At 43.8% G+C, this 24,211-nt stretch overlaps 1 protein-coding gene across 4 annotated transcripts in view; it reads right to left on the bottom strand.

Moving 5' to 3' along the window:
* Positions 1-22,784, bottom strand: part of src (v-src avian sarcoma (Schmidt-Ruppin A-2) viral oncogene homolog) — a 40,297-nt gene extending 17,513 nt beyond the window's left edge. For 3 of the 4 annotated variants that reach the window (XM_034202590.1, XM_034202589.1, XM_034202591.1), the window contains exon 1: positions 22,424-22,783. The gene's annotated coding sequence lies outside the window, so the exon portion shown is untranslated. Of the gene's footprint in view, positions 1-22,423 lie in introns of all 4 variants that reach the window. The other variant, XM_034202588.1, reaches the window with a different exon arrangement.
* Between the last annotated feature and the right edge of the window lie 1,427 nt (positions 22,785-24,211).

The following is a 24,211-nucleotide window of genomic DNA, read 5'->3' as shown; positions in this document are numbered from 1 at the left end:
CTTCTATCAGTTATTTTAAAGGATACAGTCACAGATTTCCTGTCTGTTTTAATGTTACACAATATGCTAGTAATTTACTTAAACGTCCCTAAAATAACAATCTTGGTTTTATGACATTCATTTCATAATAACATTTTGAGAAGAAATAAGTTGACATTTGTCATCAGGTTTCTTTCTTGGATTATTCTTGTAGGTAGTTAAGCGAGCTGAGTGAACAAAGGCAGAATATCATCCTGCTTTAAATTAATTTGCATAAGCCCTCAAACGTTAACAATTGTGCGTGTGTGTGTGTTTGCCCTGTTCACATTTGCTTGAGAGTATGAACATGGATGGTATTTACTTAAACCAAAAACACACACAAAGAACCAACCCCAACCAAATGGTTTTATTTCAATGAAAAGTAAAAAAAACTAAAATAAATCCAATCTTCTTGTTTTTATTTGACAATGTTTACAATGCAATTACTGGCTGCTTTGCATTACTTAATGTTGTTAAAACAGTGTTATCTGGCTGCTAATATATCACATTTAAAATGTACCACTTAATTTGTATAATACTACAATTTATCTATTCTACCTTTTAATACACATGTGCTTGCCTCTTTATTTATTGCAGCTGTATAATTCTCTTTATCTGTACTGTCCCCTTCACTGTAACAACCTTCACTGTAACAATGTCCCTCAGTGGGAGGAATAAAGCCTTTCTGATTTCTCGATGGAGTGAAAAATAACAAACGATGAAGCTCAGGACGTACATGCTGGTCTATAGGGACTGTACACATGTGTCTCTGTGAGCGACTGATCCTGATGTCGGCCTGGTGGATGTATTCCTTCATCTAAATGCTCTCTATGTAATTATTACAGCAGGGGGGTGGGGAGAATAGGGAGGCTTTGGCTTCCTGCGTCACCAGCCCCCAATTGAAGCGTAATCCAGCGCTGCTTGTTCTGACCAGATTATCAACATCTATGCCCTAATCATACTCGCCAAACGCTCTGATGACACTCCATCTGGGGCCCTGAACACAGCACGAGACGGGACAGACCGGCCAAACAAGTGCTGCCGTTAGGCCTCAAAGCAAGCGCTTCTCTGAGCCTGTCTCAACAAATCCTGGAGCTCTGGGAATAATTCCACCCACAACAGTTTACGAGACAGTTTGATAAAGTAACCACAACAGGTGGGCTGGTTCCTGGTTGCACACACACATTGGTAATAGTCGAACGTCATCTTGTTTCTCTTCTGCTTCAACAAACACCAATAGAGGAAATGGCTGCTTGGTTGTGTTTGTTCATCAGTGACCACAGGTTTCAGCGAATGACTAGTATCCAGCCAGTCTTTCCATTAACTCACACACCACCACCACCCCCCCCCCCCCCCCCCCCCCCCCGATTAGGTTGATCATTATGAAGAGCTAAGATGAAGTAAGTGTCACGGTAGAGCGAAGGAAGCAGGACCCAAATGCAGATTGAACTGATTATACCTTTATTTCAAGGATAACAAATAGAACTTGGACAGACAGAACACTCACCGGTGAACACAGTCAACAACAAAAGATGAACCGACAAAGACAGACAGAAAAACCAGAACTTAAATACACACAAGACTAATCACACAAACAAGACACAGGTGAGGAGGGAGGAGAAAACACAGGGGCCACAGGTGAACACAATCGGGTAATCAGACACACCAGGGAAACTAACGACAGGGAACCACAGACAAATCCAAACAAGACAAAACACAACGCAGACAGAAAACCAAAAACAGATCTAGACAAGACAAAACACCACAAAGACAGATTGTGACAGTACCCCCCCCCTCAAGGGACGGATCCCAGACGTCCCAAAACAAAAACGCAAAAGTCCAAAACCTCAAGCAGGGTGGGTGGAGGGGGTCCGGAGGAGGGACGTATCACTAGGCCACCAGGGTGGGTGGAGGGGGTCAGGAGGACGGGACTGAGCTGACCGCCCAGAGGCACAGCAGAGGACCAGGAAGGGATCTCGGGTGGACGGCCCGGGGGCAAGGCAGAGTCTAAGGTGGGGGACTCGGGCGGCCGAGCATGAGGGCGAAGGCAGCGGCAGGAAGAGTCAGGGGGCCGGGCTCGAGGACGAGGGCAGCGGCAGGAAGAGTCAGGGGGCCGGGCTCGAGGACGAGGGCAGCGGCTCACAGAGGGCCGGGATCGAGGGCGAAGACCACGGCTCTCAGGGGGCCGGGCTCGAGGGCGAAGACCAGAGAGCTCCGGAGGCCGGGCAGGAAGGCGCTGACGGGCCAGCGCCGGAGGCCGGGCAGGACCCGGTGTCGGCCCGGACAGGAACCGGAGCTGGTGGGACAGGCCTCGGCAGGATCCCCCACGGAAGAGAACCAGGACACGGGATTGGCAGGACCCCCGGTGAGACAATAGGATGGCGGGGCCTCCAACGGAACAGGACAAGGGGTTGGTAGGACCCCCGGCAGGAGAGTAGTCGGCGGGGCCTCCAATGGCACAGGACAAAGGGTTGGCAGGACCCCCGGCAGGAGAGTAGTCGGTGGGGCCTCCAACGGGACAGGACAAAGGGTTGGCAGGACCCCCGGCAGGAGAGTAGACGGCGGGACCTCCAACGGGACAGGACAAAGGGTTGGCAGGACCCCCGGCAGGAGAGTAGTCGGCAGGGCCTCCAACGGCACAGGACAAAGGGTTGGCAGGACCCCCGGCAGGAGAGTAGTCGGCGGGACCTCCAACGAGACAGGACAATGAGCTGGCAGGACCCCCGGCAGGAGAGCAGACGGCGGGACCTCCAACGGGACAGACATACGATTGGTAGGACCCCCGGCAGAGGAGTAGTCGACGGGGCCTCCAACGGGACAGGACATGGAGTTGGCAGGACCCCCAGCGGAACCTCCAACGGAACAGGACATTGGGTAGGGACTTGAGACGTGACTCGAGAGGGGACTCGAGAGGAGACTCGAGAGGGGAACCAAGGGGGAACTCGAGAGGGGACTCGAGAGGAGACTCGAGAGGGGAACTAGAGAGGGGACTCGATAGGGGACTAGAGGAGGGACTAGAGGAGAGACTAGAGGATGGACTAGAGGAGGGACTAAAGGATAGACTAGAGGAGGGACTAGAGGAGGAACTAGAGAAGGGAACTCGAGAGGGGACTCATGAGGGGAACTAGAGAGGGGACTAAAGGAGGGACTAGAGAGGGGACTAGAGGAGGGACTAGAGGAGGGACTAAAGGAGGGACTAGAGGAAGGACTAAAGGAGGGAACTCGAGAGGGAACTCGAGAGGGGACTCGAGAGGGGACTCGAGAAGGGACTCGAGAGGGGACTCGAGAAGGGACTTGAGAGGAGACTGGAGAGGGGACTCGAGAGGGGACCCGAGAGGGAACTCGAGAGGGGACTCGGGTAGGATCTGGAGAGGGGACTTGAGAGGGAACTTGTGTCGGTCGGTACGCCGACAGGACACGGGGAGCTGGCGTTGTCTGGGGAGCCAGCAGGAGACGAGGTGCTGGAGTCGGCCGGTACACCGACAAGACTCGGGGAGCTGGCGTCGGCTGGGGAGCCAGCAGGAGACGAGGTGCTGGAGTCGGCCGGTACACCGACAAGACTCGGGGAGCTGGCGTCGGCTGGGGAGCCAGCAGGAGACGAGGTGCTGGAGTCGGGACCATGACTGCTGGAGCCGGTACTTGAGCCGGAACTATGGCTGGAACTGGGGTCGGAACCATGGCTGCTGGGCCCGGTACTTGAGCCGGAATCATGGCTGGAACTGGGGCCGGAACCATGGCTGTATGGGCCAGCTCTGGTGCAGGGACCACGGTTGTAAGATCCAGTTCTGGAGCCGGAAACATGGCTGTAAGGTCCGGAGCTGAAGCCTGGATCATGGCTGTGTGGGCCGGTTTTGGAGCCGGAAACATGGCTGCTGGGGCCGGCACTGGAGCCGGAACCATGGCTGCTGGGCAAGGAACCGGAACACGGATCCATGGCTGTGTGGGGTGGTACTGGAGCACGGAACCATGGCTGCTGGGTCCGGCACTGGAGCCGGAACCATGGCTGTTGGGGCCTGTACTGGAGCCGGAACCATGGCTGCTGGGGCTCGGGCTGCTAGCCTGGCCTTGCGACGACTCCTCTTAGCAGCCTCCTGAATACTCCGTGGACCTCCATAAGCCTGACGAGTTCCGGAATACGACTCCTGGACAGGAGCAGGAACTGGGGCAAAGCACGGGTTGACTTCAGGCGGAACCCACCAAGGCGTATGGTGCCAGGTTGGGAATTGGGAGACAGGGAGCTAGCATGCCTGGAATCACATGCTTGAAGGAAGTCCAAAATCCAGTCAGGTAAAAACTCAACAAAACATGGTTTCTCTGCTGCCAACCGGAGCGCCTCTACCAGAGCGGCCCTCTTCTGCCGAACACTGGACGCTCCCTTCCACCAATCGAAGCAGCAAGCCAGATAGAAAGTTAAATGCTGTAATTGAACCTCCCATGGATCATCTGCTGGGTCCATTTTGTGGTCGGTTCGTTCTGTCACGGTAGAGCGAAGGAAGCAGGACCCAAATGCAGATTGAACTGATTATACCTTTATTTCAAGGATAACAAATAGAACTTGGACAGACAGAACACTCACCGGTGAACACAGTCAACAACAAAAGACGAACCGACAAAGACAGACAGAAAAACCAGAACTTAAATACACACAAGACTAATCACACAAACAAGACACAGGTGAGGAGGGAGGAGAAAACACAGGGGCCACAGGTGAACACAATCGGGTAATCAGACACACCAGGGAAACTAACGACAGGGAACCACAGACAAATCCAAACAAGACAAAACACAACGCAGACAGAAAACCAAAAACAGATCTAGACAAGACAAAACCCCACAAAGACAGATCGTGACAGTAAGACAGCTAAGAGTATGTCATAAAACTAGATTATTTTAGTGAAGCTAATGCAGTAGCACCTCATCTGGTTGGGGTTATAGATAGGAAATGTACCTGCAGGATTCTTGCTTTTGAGTTAGTTTCTTCATGGTTGAATGCACTTATTGTAAGTCGCTTTGGATAAAGGCGTCAGCTAAATGAAATGTCACAAAAAATCGTGGCATTTAAGCTTCTTTTCCATAGTGAGTACACACTGGATCAGACTGAGAACCACTCAGTGAAGCTCCTACGTGTTTGGAGGTCCGAAGGTAAACAAACGCCCCCGATGGCAGGACTTTGCTGAGTCCTACAGCAGATAGAGTGTGTGTGTACCAATCCCCCCCCCCCCCCCCATGCTCCTTTCACGGGCAGACACAGGGATGGGGAGGTGGTGAAGTCAATATTTACCACTCAACACGCACACACACACAAATATACACACAGCCTGTTGCCATGGAGGCGATTCCAAGCATTCCACAAACCAACACACTGCACAGATGTGTACACACACACACACACACACACACAACACACACCACACACACACACACACACACACACACACACACACACACACACACACACACACACACACCACACACACACACACACACACACACACACACACACACACCACACACACACAACACACACACACACACACACACACACACACACACACACACACACACACACACACACACACACACACACACACACACACACACACACACACACACACACACACACACACACACACACACACACACACTTTCTGGGCCAAAACGCTGCATGCCTTTCTGATGAAGAAAACGGCAAGATTAGCGGCGGCTTTCTGAATTATGCGGAATGTCTGTCACTTAGTGAAAGCATTTGGGAAAGTGACAGAGAAAGAGAGAAGGCGAGACAACCTGCAGGAATTCTTTCCATTGTGATATTTCCGGGGTACTGCAGGAAGATTCCCATAAAAACATCTTGTTTACCCATTTCTACATTCTCTCTGCAGTGCATCGCTTCTATAATAGGATCAGAGGCAGTGAGCCCTTATCCCTTTCCCTGTGAGCCTGTGCATTTCACACCAATGATATTTCTGCTAAAAAGCGGCCTACAGTGTGTTGAGTTCACCTTTTGTTTGCACAACGCCACAGCTAACCCGACCTTCGAAATCATATGACATCTCTTCGGGCCGGTGGAGCTGAGCAGCTGGCCGCTCTATCTTAAACCCCGTGCTTACAGAGGAATTTTTGTGTACACTTCCAAACAACAAACACCGCTGGCACCAACTGTAGGTTCATGGATTTACTGTTATCCCCTGTTCCTAATCTGAGTATGACATACACCAAATTATTTTGGGATTGAGGCTCAGTAAGAAAATATCTGGGCCATTTTAGAGCAGGTGATGTCTGTGCGTCTGCAATGAAGGGAGAGACCTACAGAAACATACTGTTGAAAGAATATGTTAAGCATTTTGGGAATTATGGACATTTGTTTGATCCTGCGTTTTTGTCTTTATGCTAAATGCTAGCTACTAGCTTAGCTTTGCATACAGACTGGAAATGGCGGGAAACAGCTAGCTTGCCTCTGTTTGAAAGGAACCAAAAATATGTGTTAGAGTACTTCTAAAATCTTTTAAATATTGTCCATTTATGTAAAAACTAAAATGGTGTGCTTGACGTGGGGTTATGTGCTGCACCATTGCTTTTCAGGGAGCAGTGACTTTTACCAACTTTCAATTTTGTACGAATGAAACAAATGGCAATTGTAAAAAAAAAAGGGAACTAATACATTTAAATGACATACCTAACAAATAGGAGGTGCTAGTAGATGGATTTTGTTATTTTCCAGTCTTTATGCAAAGCTAAGCTAACAAGCTGTAGCATGTATGAATTAATGGACATATACAAGTAGGATTGATGTTCCCATTGAACTCTTAACAAGAGCGAATTAGCATTTCTCCAAAGGCTTCTTCATCAGAACAGGAAGAGATTCTACTAAGAACTTTTTACCCCGATTATGATTAATCTCCGGTAATCTCTTCCTTCTTTCCATCTTCCGTCTTCTCCTTCCGCTCATCTGGAAACAACCCCACCTACTCCATCCCCAACATTATGTCAAATCCCACACAGCATCGCTTGAGCCCAACACATCCTGGTTTCACAGGCAGCACTATGATTAAATATGGAGAAGCCGTGTCATTGTTTGACAAATCTAGACATGTCTACAAAATATTCCACGCCTTAGTGATGGAAAAAGAGATGCTCAGACACGTGACACCTATCTGGACATAAAGATCAGAGGAAGACTCTGGTTTTACTTGGGAGTGTGTGAGTTTACACACTGTGTCCGTGTCCTCACCCCACAATTATCTGTGATGCAACAACATGATGAAAGTGACTTTTCCCCTGCGTTAAAACCTCACTTCTGAGATTCTTGAAATTCCTGTCACTGTGTTATCTTTGAATGATGCTTTCCTGACTCAAACCTAGGGTCTACTTTCTTGCACAAAAAGAAGTCCCCTGATATAGCTCAGAACTTGGACTAACCTTCCTAGACTGGGTGTGACAGGGCATGGCTTATAGGAGACAGACGGAGAACATTACTGTAATTTCCTCCGCCTAGCTCACCAGGTTTGTTGCTAAACAGCGAACACATTCCAGCACATTAGCCAACAGTTACCGTTGCACAATGAAACAGTTTATTAGGAGGCGAAAAAGCAAACGGATCATAAACTAATCTCATGTTAAACACAAATGACCTGTTCTTTTATTGCCCAAGGTCTCTCAGCTGTTCCCTTATCACTAGTGATGAATACAGACATGCACACAAGCAGCTATAATCACTACTCGTGAAAAACGATGAGATCTGAGGCATCTGTGGCAATGCGGGTTACCGTGGACTGTCCGTTGCAGCGACCCGCGGGGTTCACTGCATTGTGTTTCTACAGTGAGAATATGTGTATTGTTCCTCTGTGGCGCACGAAATACCCAGAATAGACAGAATACTGAACTACTGTATTGACGAAATGGGCATTATCGAGGTTGGGTTGCTTTGAGTTACAACTGTAATGTATATACTATCATATGTATGTCTCTGCTACTGTATGTCTATAGTTATGTTGCTTTATGTATTGGTCTTTTATAGAACACTAACTTATCAAGAACATTTTTTAATAGGCGCGTTCACACCGGAGTACTTTTCCCCATACTTTTCCCGTTTAGTTCCGTTAGTACCCCTTATGACGCATTCACACCAAAATGAGTACTTAGTGCCGGGAACTTTTACCCCCATTTCTAGTGTCTGCTAGAGAGGTGGTACCAAAAAAGTACCAATTTCTATTGGCTGGGCGAATTGCAAACCACGGCCCTTAAAACTCTGAAAAGTTTTTTGAAGCCGCCATTGTATTTGCTGGCATTAGCATTATTAGCATTAGCATTAGCCCCGCGTACCAACGGAGAGAGAATAACGTATGGCAACACAAAAAAAAACATGGGAGCGGTGGAGATGGGGAGGTGTCGGCGTTCTGGCAATTTACTCGGAAGGCTTCAGTAGTAGTGATGGGTCGTTCGCGAACCCTGTACTTTTTTGTTCCCCAGTTCTTTCCTTTAACTGAATCTAGGAGAGGGTATTTAGGCCTCTCTACTTCCTTCTTTTGATTAGTTTAGTTTTTCAGCCCTGTTCCCTTGAACTAATTTAAACGGGAGAGTGCATTTACGTAGTCACGTTGTGCCTCTCGGCGTATACTTTGACTTTGTCTCTTTGGAGAGTGCTAGTACGTTGGATACGTTGGGCCTTTTCACTGTTGTCCCTCTTCACTAGTATCCCCTGTCCCCTTTTCATAATTTCCACCCTATTCTAAGGGGAAGCATGATGGTGCCTTTTCATTTCAATTTCTGGCTTTGTGTTTCTTCACCTCTTACTCGTTTAATATTTAGGAGAGTGCATTTACGTAGTCACGTTGTGCCTCTCTTCCTCTGTTTCTGGCTGTTCTTTTCATACCCTTGTTTCTCAGATAAGAGAAACATATCTATTCTAAAAAGGAGTTGACACATGCGTCTCTTCACTTGTACACTTGAGGGGTCAGAGTTCATATGGTGAGGGATTCCATGAGCGGTATGCGCCGGCCTGTGCCTTTACCTTGGACTTCTAATAGAACTGCTCGGGTCTTGATAGATTGAGTGGGGAAGTTCATGAGATCTTTCTAGAACGGCTGGGAGTCCCAGCAGCTTCTACTGAAGCCAGTCCCCAACTCCGGGGACTTCTGGCCGGGGACTTCGGGTGGCAGTATACGCCGTGAAGTGGTTTGCGGCCTGCCAGTAAACCCAAAGCAGAAGAAGAAGAAGTGACGTCAGCGGCTCATTTGCGTAATCTTCCCTCAGGGAAAAGTACTCCGGTGTGAACGCGATTGGTACTTAGTGCCCTGGGGTACTAAGTACGGCAAAGTACTTGGTGTGAAAGCGGCTATTGTGTATTCTTTCTACTGTAAATATGTATACATATTTCCTTTTTTCCACCTTTTAAATATTGTAATGCCTGAACAAATTGCTGCTGTAACAAAATAATTTCCAAATTTGGGATATATATATACATCTATCTATCTTTACTCTATTGAACTTTTTAAATCTCAGCTAAAAACTCACCTCTTTGCACTGGCTTTTAATACGAGTGTTTTTATATGTCTCTAGCTATTGTGCTTTTTATCTTGATTTGAATTATTATTATATTATTATTGTGTTATTTTATATGTTTTCCCTGTGCAGCACTTTGGTCAACTGAGGTTGTTTTAAATGTGCTATATAAATAAATAAAGATTGAGATTGACTCTTTCTTTTCTCTCTCTGCACTTCTGCTATAATCAAAATATGGTCATTAAGTGAACTGATGTGCTGCGGTCATGTGTTCAAACAAGAAGCAGGGAAGAGGAAGAGGGAGTGAGATGGAGGGGAAGAAAAAGATAATCCTCAAGAGCTTTCGTTACCCTCCCTCCTCCCCAAGACGTCCTCCCATACACTCCCTCACCCCTCTCAGTTGCACTATTTCCCCATAATTTCTCCAATCCTTTCAGGAGATTTCCATAAAGCAAAACAGGTAAAAAATAAACGGATTTCAGTTCCTCTGATGTGTCATGCATATGTCACATGAGGATTTTCTCACTTCCCAAATACGAGTGAACTCCCTAAGAAACATTCAGAAACAAAACAAGGGGAAGTCTTAAGCTGGGAGTATCACATGACAAAATATTAGAGATGCAGCCTCAAATGTACTGCGGTATCATATGGGCTTATCATTTTTTAAGCTTCGGATGTGTCGCCCACTGTGAACTCAAGCTCTGCGATAGAGAACCCTTAAATTCACCCCATCTCATCACATTTCAAAGAGGCAGCATTTGATCTGCTCGAGTCCACAGAGACTTCCTCGTGCTTCAGTAACCTGGGGCTTTCACCGTTTAACTTCTCATCTGCACAGCTAGAAATCCCTGCAGGAGAAATCTAAGGTCCAACTCAAGAGGAATATTCACCGTATGTATAACACGAAGAGCTGTTGTGCTAATCAAATGTATATACTGCTGCTGGATGTCGTAACCAATAATTATATGTCAATATTATATATTCGTTGGTTTGTATTTTGTATTATTGTAAGTTACTAAAGCTTTCAGAAAAGTGTAGTGCAGTATTGGCTTCTAAACTGTAGTGGAGTATAACGATAAAATGGCTTAAAATGGAAAAACTTAGCTAAAGTACAAGTACCTAGATGTACTTGAGTAAATGCACTCGGATGAGTTTGCGGGTACAGCTTGCAGTCCAATTAGCTTACAGCAGGGGTGTCAAACTCAAATACACAGTGGGCCAAAATCAAAAAATGGGGTACTAGTCGAGGGCCGGACTGGTTCAATGTTTATTGCAAATCTTATTGAAATGAACTTATTGCACATATTAAGCCTAGAAACAACATTAAACAATCAGTTGCATTAATTTCTTATCTACAGCTTTTCCTCAGTCATTTCTTATGATTACATTTTCCCACAGGCCAACAACAGCTTCAAAAAAACTATTTCCCTCAAAGAGAAAACCAAACATGCCCTGTTGTCGCAAGAAAGAAAGTGCAGAAGGAAACATCCATGTAAACTCAGTGTGCTGCTCTGTGATGCTAGCTCAGATACTTGGCATCTCATCTTGGGTGCAAGCTCATCGATGTTTGGGCTCAGGCTCTGAGCTGAGGAGACCCTCAGGATGGAGTGAAGGTGTGTGTGCAATATACCGGCGGGTCAGATCTAATAGTATTTAGAAATTATCCTGCGGGCCGAAATTAAACCAACCAAGGGCCTGATTTGGCCCCCGGGCCTTTAGTTTGACACATGTGGCTTATAGTATATTACTTTTAATGTTTTAGATTGTTGCAATAATAATAATAATCATGCATTTTTTACAAAACAATCATATTTGTCCACTCACATGTTGATAAGAGTTTTGAAAACTTGAAAAATATCTTATATAGGTCTTTGTTCATGTAAATGGTCTGTAACGTTTCTCTCCCTAACACCCTGCCTGAAAAGCCTCTATTTGACTCCTTTGTTTACTTCCCTAACATAATGAAATCACTATGTAACAGCTAGCGCTCAAACACATTAAACATGATAGAGATGTCCCGCCTCTTAGCCTAAGTGGTTGACCAATCACAACAGAGCCGGCCAGCTAACCAATCAGAGCAGACTGGGCTCTGGTTTCAGACATAGGGTGGAAAGAGGTGCTGCAGCACAGGCAGTATGAGACAAATAAAGAGTTTTTTTAACTCTGAATAAAGCAGAACCATGAAAACATGATCAAATAGTAGAAAGTTAGCCAGGTGTGCATTGTGACATTCCCCAGTTTATTGCAGCAGTGCGACTGAGCTCAGTCACGGTTAAGGAATGCAGAGTTGAGGAAAAAAGGCGAGTTGCAACTCCTCTCCTGCTCTCTCAGCCCTGAGCAGGAATGTACGGGAGCAGGTAGAAACACCGTCAGATGCCCGGCTGCCACCACCCCCCCCCCAACACATTCCCCCAACCGTCTGTCAGGGGAAGCAGCCACGTTTAAGAAAAGGAATGTGAGTCAAGGTCGCTCAGCACTGTGGTTGTTCCTTTTGACCAGATTGTCCTTATTGTCAACACAAAACCGAATACATGCTGAGGGTGTCACATCAGCTGAGTCTAGCATTTCTGTCTGTTATTTAAAAGAATATTCCTAAACAATGACAGGGTTCACTGACTAACACATTATTCAAGTGTGGCAGAATAAAAGGAATCCAAATTATACAAATAGCAGGGGGACAGCTCTATCTCTGTGCTTATGTGCAGATGCAGAATTATAAACAAAGCATGCTGTATCAACATTTGTATAGCTGCTTTGACTGAATTCAAACTGAAAACAAGACACAAAAGATCCCTGCTTCCTTTCCAGATAGACAAATAAGAGAAGCAGCAGAAAGAACATCTGACGGTTCGGCATTAAAATGTAAAATGTGCCCATGTCACGCTTCATCATCAAAACATAACTGCTCCCAGTGATGACATTTCCATAACAGATTGGAGAGACCTCCCCCCCCCCCACCAAATGAAGTGATTTCCTCCATCTCTTTGAAACCACCTCTTTGTTCAGAAGGCACTGATTTCAATATTCAAATGTACTCAGAGGGGCGGCCGGTGAAGCAACCAGAGGAGAGTTGGTGGAGCTTTTATAAAAAACAGAAAGGAGGGTTTGATAAACTCCTGCTAAGAAAGAGGAAGACGGTCCTGTACTGTATCTGATCCAGACTCACATTATAGGTCAATCTGATCCTGGACCTGTCACATGTAATAGAGATGAATAACAATATACAAGAAGGTACGGCAAAGAGATGATGCTGGAAAATCGTGACATTATGTTACAGCTTTCTTTGACTTTACATGTCAAAATGAAAAATGTTGGTGTTTGCAAATTGTCTTTTGAATGAAAGCTCAATATTAAAGTGGGTGGAGAGTAAACATATTCGGGCACATCTATTACTTTGCTCAAAAAAAGGTTAGGAGCTGCTAATTTTGAAAGTGAGAAATGACAGCACTTGGCAAAGTAATCACTAAGTCTAGCTACCTCCCACTGATACATAGTGATATGTGAGAGTAAAAACATTCCTTAATAATGATGCAGGACGATGCATCAGTTCCTTACACACGTGATGATTATTTTATTAGAGAGTGACAACAACAAATTCAGACTCACATGAGAGGTGAGAGCAGAGTTCAGAAGAAGGGTAACCAGATCCTTAACCGGTCCAAATGATAAAATACTAAAATCCAGTGGCGAACCGTCCGTGACTATCACAATTGGACCTTCTGTAGACACACACACCCCCCGCCGCCGCCCCCCTCCCTCCGCGGCATTATAATGTCCATTTTTTCACTGATTTGTCGTCTTGAAAAGGGTACTCACAACAATTCCGCAACAACTTCATCTTCATCTGTTCTTGCACTTGTAATTTCAACGTTAAAAACAATAAAGCGGGCCTTCTAGAGTACAGTCTATGCCTGGGACCGAGGGAAACTCTGAAAGAATACGCCCATTGGCTACAAATCAATATATGATTGGTTGATCAAACTGTCAGTCCAAACGTACGCTCTCATTCAGTGCAACGGCCAGGGCATCCTATCAAGGATGTAGAATACCTTGGTTAAGGGGTGCCCAACCTTTTTTGAACCGAGAGCTACTTTTAAAGTTGCCAGTCTGCCGAGATCTACCAGTCCAAATAGAGAGGCGTAGTTACTGACAGCCTACTACCAGGTAAATACACACTTCTACTTGTATAAAACTGACCTTTGTACGATGAATACTTCATAAAATACTGCAGATCCTTTATCTTACCTCTTTCTAATCTACACACATACAAGTATTTAACTGAAGTTACACAACAGTGTTGTTGATACAGAGTTGGAGTGTATTCACACGTCGTCACATACTACAGTGGGTAATGTTTTCAAGAAACATTGAACAGTGCTGCCACATATGACACAGGAAAAAAAGAAAAGACTCTGAACCCTTTCTTTGCCATTATATACAAAATAGTGTTGCTACAAAAGTATAAATTAGGCTTACTAATAAGACAACTCAGATCTGAAGCTACACAGGAATCTGCTGCCAAAGTGCAATAAAAAAAGACAAAATTAATAGAATCAAACCCTTTTTTTGTTGCATTTTAGTAGATTATAAAAAGAAATGCCTTTAAAATAGGATGCAAGCAACACTAGTTTGTTAACCTGAATTGATAATAGACTATAATCAATTTAAGTTTGCATTCTTATACCATTTTATACAATAATTATAATAAATAAATTCAAACAAACTCAAACTTACAGCTGATTAATAACGGTATCTAACTTGAGTTGTTATCATATCAAAAACCTGTTGAAATGCTACTGTTATTTTTATTACGCATCGGCAGCCTCCAGGAATGCTTCTTTCACAACTTCGCCGTCTTCGAAAGACTTCATGTGTTTCTCAAGAACGTGACTGACACGATAAGATGCTGTGGTAGCAGCCTTGCTCTTGTTGTTGGGCCTGGTGAAAATGGACTGCTGTGCATTTAGCTGTCCTTTCAGGCCCCTCCCCTTTTGGGAGCATAGGGCAGAATTAGGAAGGAATTCCGTCTCGTAGCGTTTGTGCACTGTTTTGAAATGCCGCTCCTAAATTACCCTTCTTCGATAAAGCCACGCTCGCATTGCAGATGAGACAGATGGACTTTGAATTGGAATAGATACAAAAATAATCATCCTCCCACTCGGAGTGAAAATTATATATGTTTTGCTTCTGCCATAATTGCGGTCTTGTGTGTGTGCGGACTAGTGATGTGTCGGTCGCGAACGAGCCGGCTCAAAGAGCCGGCTCTTTTAAGTGAACGACGGGAGCCGGCTCGCGCCCGCGAACGAGCCGGTTTTTTTTTTTTTGCGGAGGGATCTATATCGGCATGAAGGCACATTATGCAATGTGCACATTATCCCGCTTATTACATGGCCACATTCTCAACAAATTAACGACATGACTCCCAATATTAATTGAAATGCTTTTATGGATTTAGAAAATGATTTTATTGATTTATTGAGTTGTATGTATTTAAATTGACATGCATCCGCTAAGAAAAATAGTCCGTTGTTACTGTTCGAACTAACGTAGCAACGGCAGGAACTGCTTCGAGAGTGTTTTTGAGGAGCTTTTTGATTACAGATTTGAAAACATCGTTGCTTGCTTTAAAAGTAGCACAATTCATGATGTCAAACTTTGGAAAGTATCTAGATATCCCTGCCCTAATGCCAAAGTAATTGGCAACTGAATATGTGTCGCCGTTTGATGTCTATGTCTGGACCGCTGCGTAAAAAGGAGGGTTTCTGCCCGTTACTTCTCTTCTTACTTCAATAAGAATACAACACGGAGGAGGGAGATCTCTTTTTCTCCCCCTCTTCTGACAGCCCAGCAGCTGATCTCAGAGCACGCTGCCCTCTCCTGCAGGGGGGCGTGGTCAGCTGCAGCTCACAGAATCATATATATACTTTATATAGATATGGCCTACAATATATTGTTCAAATATAGCATGATAGGTCCACTTTAAGTAATACAAGACAGAATGATGATGATGATCTCCGCGCTACAGCTGCTCCGTGCATGCATGCAGGTGACATGTAATATCCAAGGATTAGAGACGGTTGGATGCTGCTGTTTTGAGCATTGCAATATATTTATTTTCACTATGTTATTTATTTATGATTATCCTTAGGCTCAGCAAAGATTTGATGTCAGCTGTTGCTGTCTTTTTTTCTATAGCTAATAGTTAGGCTACTGAAATAGAGCCCTGCTGTTTTGTCAGGGTCTTTTCTTTAAATATAATTTTAAAATGTCGATACAGTAGCCCCTTTTTTTAAATAGTTTTTATAGGTGTTGCTATCTGTTTTGTGTAGCGTGATTCGACAAGCAAGTCAGTGCATTCATTGGGTGGTATCAGAGAGTTACACGGGTCTGTAAATGCAATGAAAACATTTGGCCACAGCAAATCATTTATATTAAACATGTCATTTTCACTTTTGAATACTTCAGTACAAAGGATGTATTGAATAATTTAAGTGATATATGTGTGTATGTACACATATAAATCATTAGTCAAAACAGGGCTACATTTGATTTAATTAAAAGGTATAATATGTGGTAAACTGAAGAGCCGTTTGGGAGCCGAAAGAGCCGGCTCTTCTTGGTGAGCCGAGCCAAATGATCCGGCTCACCAAGAAGAGCCGGAATTCCCATCACTAGTGTGGACTGTCACTCCTACGGACAACGTTAGCGAACTAGTGCACTGCTCACCAGCCACGCCCCGACACATGGGGTCACGCCGGCCAATCACAAAGCTTTTATGCGTTCAAGTGCATTATTCTGCCACAGGAAGATTATGTTACAGGACATTAACGATAAAACTGAATATTGTTGTTCTATTTTTAGACACATCTCGCGATCGACTGGTTGGGCACCCCTGCCTTGGTTGAATGATATTCTACCCAGAGACCCAGAACAAGATCTGATTGGTTGCTTTATTTTCTAACACAAAACCACTTAAATGCGTAGTGCATGGTCCGAGAAGGACAAACAAATCAACGTAACACTGCAATATTACAGATCAACAACACAGACACAATTCTCATTTATTCATTTTATTTCATATAATTAAATCGATTTTTTGTTTGTTTTATCTGAGTGTTCCAGGGTATTCTCTGAATACCTTGAAGGCCCTGACGACGGTTCGCCAAATCACAATACAGTTCTCTTTGAAGGAAAATGTCGCTGTTTGTCTGTTATCCGTTGAATAAAATCTATACAATTAAGAGTGGGTGGAGAGTGAATTATTTTTGAAACACCAATGGCTTTGCTCAAAAACAGGCAATGAGGCTAAGGCTAAATATAAAAGTGAGAATTCACAGCACTTTGCAAAGTAATCACCAAGTTATTGGTATTGTTTAGCTACCACCCACAGATACATTTTTGGATATGTGAGAGAGTAAAACAATACTTTTTGGAAATGTAATAATGATGCAGGATCATGACGAGCCTCAATTACTTACATGAACAAAGCTTTTAATTCTACCAATGATTTCCAAAGCTCCTAAAATACTGACTGATTGTTCTCAAACCAACATTTTAAACCCTAAGACATTTATCACATGAAGACAGTCACTAGGTATAATGTTGCATTATCGCATGAAAAAGAAGCCAATTATGTCAAACGTTGGTAAAGCATTCAAACAAATAATCATTTCAGCTCTATTCTGTTATTTGTGTAGTAATGCAGGCTCTGATTCAGCTTTACAATGCATCATGGGACTCAGTGTGAGGATCTGAAATCATATTGTGTAGCTGCATCCCTTAATGAGTGTTTGTAAAAGGAAATTCCACACAAATACGTTCCTGTTATCTGGTTTCAGTCAGATTATATTATGTTATTATATAAGATCAGGGCAGAGGTTGGGATGGACAGGGCCGATCTGTGCGTACACGCTCTGAATAAAAAAACTTGCATGTTAACATATACTGCAGTGATTCTCAGAGGATGGGGAGTTTTTAGAGGGGGGGGGGGGGGAGCTGCATGTGCTTTTCCCAGCATCTCATCATCCTGACCAGCCCCGCACAGCTGCGCCTACACAAAGCCACACATAGAGGCATCTTTCTAAATGCCAAAGACGCTTTTCCTGTCACAAGAAATGTGCACGGAGCGACGGGAATGAGGGTGTGAGAGTGATCGCTTTTCCACAGAGGCAACAGTGGGTGGATTGAGTGGAGATGCGTGGCCTGTGTCACCCTGGACCGTTCCCAGAGCCGAGAGGCAGGAAGTGGCGAGGGATCCTGGGAGGATACAAGCCCTGCTCTGTTTGTCTGCATCAAACTACTATCAGATACTTCATTCAAACGGCCAGCGAGCACAGGCCCCTCGGAGCGATGTTTCAGAGCGCTTCAGTTCTGCATCCTTATCATTCAACTGCCTTTACTGCATGCAACGGACCACCTTTGGGGCTTTAAAGAGGCCCTATTATGCTTTTGGTGTTTGCGATTTCCTGTAGTGTGTTGTATAGGTTTTTGTGGAGGTGAATGGTTTGCAATGGTTTAAATAAAGTTCATGCCAAGAGAATTTCTCTCCCACACACACCTCTTTAAGTGTGAAAGTTGAAAACATCTACTTGCTGCGGTCACTCATTGAGGAAGTGATATAATATGGAAAAGGACTGTAAAGTAGAATAAGCATGGGAGTTCAAGCTTAAGGTTAATGGCTGAGGAAGTGTAGAATGTAAAGAACACAATGACTGAAAGGAAAGTAGGCCACTGACACATAAACAGAGAGATAAAGCCTAACAGGTTGGGAGAGATGTGTGAGAACAGGTGGCACTATCATTCCCATACTCCACTGTTCGCCCTTGGAAGAGGCTGGGCACTAATTAGCACCAAATCTGGGCCAGAGCAACAGAAGTTTAGTATCTGCCACATGAAAAATTAAAAGGCTTTTGCCAGCAGGAAGCCATCACAAATCTCGTGGCCCCCTTGCGTTCGTACAATCCCCTTGCTCACTCTCTCTCTCCCCTCGGAGTCGATCACACATCTCGTTGGTAAACTGAAGAGGGGTTGATGCTGGCATTGTTGTGTTTTGTTTCAATCAATCAATCAATCAATCAATCAATCAATCAATAGGATACGGCTGTAATAGGCCTAAGGCCTTTTAGTCGCTCATAAATAAATGAGTAGATCACCGATTCTTTATTTACTATGGATGCTGGCAACAGTCACATAGTCCAAAGTGAAGGTGATGTTTGACCAGTAGTGGTCGAGGTGGGACTTGAGACAGTTAACCGTCTTGGATGTGACAACGCTTTCTGGCAGATCATTCCACAAGTCAACCACACGCAGGCTGAAAAAGTTGCGGCGGATAGCCAGTCTTGAGTACTGTTTCTTCAACTTGAGGCAGTGTCCACAAGTCCTGGTGTTATAATCCCGTTGTAGTGGGCATGATGTTTTGTAGATGTTGTGGAGATATTTGAAAACTTCGATCATATCTCCCCTCGCCCTTCTATAATACATACTCGGGATCTTAAGACTTTGCAGTCGTTCTTGATATGGTAGGTCCTTTAGTTCTGGAACCAGCTTCGTTGCCCTTCTCTGTATTTTCTCGATGAGCTCAGCATCCTTTTTGTTCATGGGGGACCAAGCGACATTCCCATACTCGAGGAGTGGCCGTACAAGAGAGATGTATAAACTACGTACTACGTCAGAGTCCAAATAAGTGTATGATCTGCGGATCATTGCTAGGATACCATTCGCTTTGTTACTTGCCCGACGGATATGGTCACTAAATGTCAGGGTATTGTCAACATTCACACATGTCAAGTACTCCAAAGCCAAAGGGGGATAATGTGTTGTTTCAACAAAGAAGAGGCAAAGTGCTACTACTAGAGCCCTGACTTGTTCATTTTCTGTCCTGCAGTTTATTTTATTTTGTTATCCTCTGGCCAATAAGCTAGTTTTTCTTTATTGTATCGCTAAAAAATACAATATGTCCTCATTTCCAATGAATCCTCATCCGACCTAAAGGAAAGTGGGCCACTCACTAGATCAAATGATAAAATCAGCAAACCACCAGCTACAGCAGAGTCTGTTAAATGCCGCTGCTCAGTTCACTTCAGTGCAGAGGAAAACACACACATCACTTTTAAAGCACTTTAGCTGGGATGCTTGAAAAACTCTCCATAGACTCAACTTAAACGGTTCCTTTCCATCTTTCTGAATAGGTGCACAAAAGGCAATTTTCCCAAGTGGAAGCGACTTGTCTTGAAGCCGCCGATCCTCCAGGGCCGGAAAGCTGCGGAAACAAGAAGTTCATTGATGCCAGGCCCAGTGTATCACCCTGACTGACAGACCACTCCAGTATAAGGGGGAACAAAGGAAGCCAGTCCACAGACGCGTTGCCAATTAGCAGGAATTTCGGCCTCAAGAGCCACTTTCCACCAATCGCATTGGAGCTGACATAAACATCTACGGCTTCACTGGAGAGCATTCATGGGATTCCAAGGAGCTTTAGGTCCCCTCAGCGGAGCCTGGAAGCTGGCCGTTAGAAAGCAGGCCGTTAGAAAGCACCATCTCGTACCACTTTGTGAAACACATCTCACTCACAGGTTGCACTTGTCCAGAATGCATGCTTAAAAATGTCATCTTGGCTTGTTAGAAAAGCCCATCACGACCCATGTGTCCCTTAGTGACCATGTTAGAGGTGTGAATTTAGCAGGAAAAGCGCAAAAAAAACGAACAGAAAGCAAAAGCCAAGTGTACCCTTGGGTGTTTTTACGCAACAGGGCTTCATCCCCAGCATCAGTTTGCATGTCATTGGCCTGATACACATTTTAAGGATATTGAATCCATCTGGGGATATAATATGTGTTTGCCTGCCCGCTGCCAAACATCATAATTCCTCCAGCAAAAAACTAAAAGAATACAAACAAGGGAAATCTGTGGAGGATTGTTCTAATGCACCACTGCTAATAAATGCAATAGCGATTTTATTTTCATTAACTTATGTATATTGGTGCCTCCGGAATATGTTTCTTGTGATATGCTTCTGATTCAGAAAGGATTACACAACAAGCTGGAGTCCTCAGCAGGTTTATACACAATATTATAAAGCCGTGACAACACATGGCACTAGTGGCACAGCAGGTTCAAGTGTGTGCCAAGAGCACAAAGCTGTGTTACATGTCCACTGCTCAGTGTTGGAGAAAGTAATCAGGTCCTTTACTCTAGGGGTTAGGGTTAGTTGTAAAAATAAGTAAGTACAAATTGCAAAATGTACTAAATCTGTTCTAAATAAATGAATTAAAACCTAAATGTGTACAAATGCCAATCCTTTTTCTTTCAATATCAAGAACTGACTAATTTCATTCATAACGAAACATCGTCTTTTTTAAACTCTCGTTTTTTTTAATAAAAAAATCTGAATTATAAATGTAAACAAAGTTGTAATAGGGCCCTTCCATGCTTTTGGGGGTTTTCCCTTTCCTGTAGTGTGGTAAACAGGTCAATGGTCTGTGAAGGCTACAATCCAAAGTTCCCCCCTGCCTGAACCACCTGCACTCCTTTGTTTATTCCGTATAGGCGCTTCTATTGGCCAACACATTTTCCATGATAGGATTAGGGGCGGGACAGTGGTTGACTAATCACAACAGAGACGCCAGCTAACCAATCAGAGCAGACTGCGCTCTGGTTTCAGACAGAGGGTGATAAGAGGTGCTGCAGCACAGGCAGTATGAGGAAAATAAAGAGCTTTTTCATCATCAACGCATGGAGACATGTCTCAGTAGAGACACTACATACTGATATGAAACCTGAAGAGCAGAGTTAAGTTAAATGTAGTAGAGTAAAATGTTTTCCCTTTGAGTTGTAGTTGGGTAGAAGCATAGAGTGGCAGGAAAAGGAAGTAGCTCAAATACTTGAATCAATGTACTCAGTTTCATTTCACCAGTGCACTGTTGTAACAGCCAATGTTAAAAAAGAGTGAAGTCTTGAACAAACGTCAGACAGTAACTCTAGTTAAAACCAGGGTCAATTGTATCCCAAAAGTTATCCCATGAGCTGGACTGATGTGTACAGTATACACGGGGTCATGTCACACTCACAGACCATTTGGAAATACTTTATCGACATGTTCAAGGACATCAATTACAGACTGTGATTTCAATGCAAACCTTCTATTATTAGTCTCCACCACATTAGAGTCAATATTTGGGCCTTTGCGTCATGTTGAGTGGGAGAGACTAATCCCAAGCATACGACAGCCATTTCTTAAGTGTGTGGGATCCTGAGGAAAGGAAATATGTGGCATTCTGAGTGACCTAGTCACTAGCAAATGATTAAAAGCAAGTCTGGTTCAAAATGATACACAATATGTCTTGTTCATATCACTCACACATAAAACAGCAGGTAGCTCGTAAAACTCTGCAGCTGCCAGCTTTCAGAATGTCTCGTGAAGGCTTCCACACAGGGAGCCATTCCTCTTAAAAACTGAGGATTATGAAAGGGGAAAGAGTGCTGTGTGATTAAGCTCTTAATGTTCCTAAAAGTGCTGCAGAACAGAGGCAGTATGTGGCCTAAATCAAAGGCTGCAGCTTGTGTTAAAAAACACACAAAATCTCTGATGAGTCACTCTTACTCTCAGACAATATAGTTGCTGGTTTAAGTGATTTATGATTAATCACAAAGTGGGAAAATGACAGTGTGTGATCATTACTAGCAAAACAACATATTGGAATATCACAGTGCAAGATTTTGGTGATAATTTAGGTCATAATAGATAAGACATTTTAGTCTAAAAAGGAGGGTAAAGTGATGACTATCTCCAAACAACATCTGCAGTCCTGTTGAGATCAAACCCTTCATTCATTTTGAATGAGACCCTGTCTGTCCTGCCTGTCATTATTGAAGTCACCCGCACTAAAATAACAAGTTTACAGCTACTCACCCTGAACCGCAGGATACTGGAGATCTGGCGTCGTCGCTCTTCTCCCCGATCACACTTGCAGATTTCGTATCAAACCATTAATGATCTGATAAGAGAAAACCCAAAATCTCAAAGAACCCAACAAAAAAAATCAGAGGTCTTGTATCTGGAGCAGCAGCAGTGACAGTCGGTGCCAAAAGCGAGCGACAGGAATCCCATTCAAGTGGAGGGGCGGGCCGGGTAGGTCATGGCGGGGAGAGGCTCCTCTGCTGGGAAAACATCTTCCATTCACATATAGATCAGAAAAACACCCGAGTGCATGTGTAAAGCTGGCTTTCCCCCCCGACTGTCGGTCTGTGTGCAGGAAGCAACGCCAAATCAGGACCAAAACACTGGGAGGTGATTTTAGAGGCAGAAGGGGGCGGGGCTTCTGCGGATTGCCAGGCTCTAGTTGGTCAGATGGTTGTATGCACTGTGGAGTACTGGATTTGGGAGAATGGTGTTACATGGAAGTCCCCCGCTCACCTGAGGCTGCAGGTTGAAACCTGGCTCAGTTTGGTGGAGGGTTTTTTATTATAGGCTGTGATTTTGAAATGTATGAGTCAGCTTCACATAATATATATGTTTTGAGCTATAAGGAAAAGCTCTTTCTTGTGTCAAAGTGCTGAATATAAATGTGAGGCATGTATTGTGTGCAGCCATAATGAAGGATAGTTAAGATTGGTTGAAATTAGGCGCGAAGCAGTACACATGTAACACGTTTTCTATAATTGTGTGGCGAAAAAAATGTTTATTGTATTGTAAGCCTCCTTGCATTTTTGTGACACAATGCTGCCACCCTATGTCCAAATGAGGAAACACATCTAAAACATGAGCTGCAGGATCAGAAGGTCAAAACACCTTTGCCAACTTTTTACATAAAACACTATTATAGCAATACTACAGTGCTGCAAAGTGTCGTGTGTGTGGCCTTATGATTTTGAAGTATTGACTTTTTGTAAATGTGAATACATCTGTTTTTTTAAGTGGGATTATTTCCATGCATGAGCACTACAGGTTGATACTGACTGTTTATTGCTGTCAGTAGTTGCAGAAGACTTTTTACCTGCATTGAAAATACAGAATTATACCTCTTGTTTGGATTAAAAATACAAATATTCATCAATCAGAAGAATGCCCTTTGCCAGTTTTTTTATTTCTTTCATTCATTTCTTTTAAAATATAAAGTTAAGGACGTATAGTTTACTAGAGGTTAGCAGGTGTTATGGCAGACCTGTTTATTGATTACATTTTTTATTGATATTGACGATGTAGAGAATGACTTTTCATTTTGTGTTCCATTACACTACATCTATTCTATGTTAGGAATCTTTCGTTTAAGGTAAAGGTCTTCACCGAAGGACAATTATGTTACGAAAATGTGACCTTTTTTGATTTATGCACCTTACTACAGAATATGGTTATGCACAGGATGCTCAAGTAATCAAAGCCATTGGTTACCTCTCTCTCTCATATACATTTGAGTGGTTTAAACCTTAATCTGAGTTTAAATGTAAACAATTAACTGAATAAAAAGTGCAATATTTGAATTTGAAGTATATAGTATCAAGCATGGAAACAAATAAGTCCTTTTAAATTGTATTTACTTTCTCCCACTGTTTTCGCTTGGGATTTTCTGAGCGTCTTCCAAATGTGAACCATGTCTTTATCAGTTGTTTTTTAATTGTGCTCAATTTCATCCTCTCACTGAAAACCATTATTTCCCTCTGGGACAATAAATTAAATAAAGAAGTGACAATAACAGACAGA

The sequence above is a fragment of the Gymnodraco acuticeps genome, unplaced genomic scaffold (assembly GCF_902827175.1).
Source record: "Gymnodraco acuticeps unplaced genomic scaffold, fGymAcu1.1, whole genome shotgun sequence".
Lineage (NCBI taxonomy): Eukaryota > Metazoa > Chordata > Actinopteri > Perciformes > Bathydraconidae > Gymnodraco > Gymnodraco acuticeps.
The sequence above is the reverse complement of the archived record's forward strand: the minus strand, read 5'-3'. Positions and strand labels throughout refer to the sequence as shown.